Here is a 983-nt window from a genome sequence, read left to right as displayed (position 1 = left end):
GGCAAATGCTATGGTTGTGTGCTTTTAAAACATAAGAATAACACTGCGTGTGAAATTTGTCCTACCTTTCATCTCATAACTTGGTTTCTCAGGAGAGCAATGAAACTCCAGTTCTTATTTTCCCTTTATTTTCTCTTCATCCCTCAGTCTGTACATATACCCAGGGTTTCCCTGAGCCTCATTCTGAACCTGGCTATATACACCAGATGGGGAATGTGAGGTTGGAGAGCAGCCCCATAGAACAGGATCTGGGGGTTCTGGCTGACAGTAAGACGAACATGGGTCAGCACTGTGCCCTGGCAAACACAAAGGCACCAGGCCCAGCACTAACAGCGGCTGAGGGATGGGTTGTCCCACTCTGTGCTCTGCGGCCTCACCTTGAGTGTTGGGTTTGTGCGCTACAATATCAGAAGCACGTGAAGCTATTAGAGAGCATCGAAAGGAGGGCTACTAAGTAAGTGAAAGGTGTAGAGGGCAAGATGTTCGGGGAGTGCTATAATTCAATTAAAAAGACACAGTAGAAATGACGAGGTGTTTAAGGAGCGGTCATCCAAAATGTGCTGCGTGTCGACTGAGGGAACTGAATACACTTCAGCACACAAACAGAACAAAGATGAATTCAGCAGCGCGTGTACTCAGCGCTCAGAACTGTCTATTTCACAAAGCCAAAACCAACACCTCTCGGTCGAGGTCTGTGTCGAGGGCCACACCTCTCGGAGGGAGGGCAGAGTTTGAACTGGGGGAAAAGGATATAAAACAAACAACTAAACACCCCCCACCAAACCAAAACAATGAAATCTGGGGCTGTTTGAGCACACTCTCGTCTACATGCAGAGATCAGAATGAAGAAAGGAATATGCACTGGTTTAAAGTACTGATAAATCCTCCCGCATTATAGAACAGAAGTGCAAAGAGTAATTTAGAGACAGAAGAGAGGTCAGTTTGCTGGGTATATTTAGAATTTGCCGTGGCGTTCCATTTCA

This window comes from Coturnix japonica, chromosome 2, assembly GCF_054131305.1.
Source record: "Coturnix japonica strain WE chromosome 2, WE-NBRP24, whole genome shotgun sequence".
Lineage (NCBI taxonomy): Eukaryota > Metazoa > Chordata > Aves > Galliformes > Phasianidae > Coturnix > Coturnix japonica.
This window is presented reverse-complemented; position numbering follows the sequence as displayed.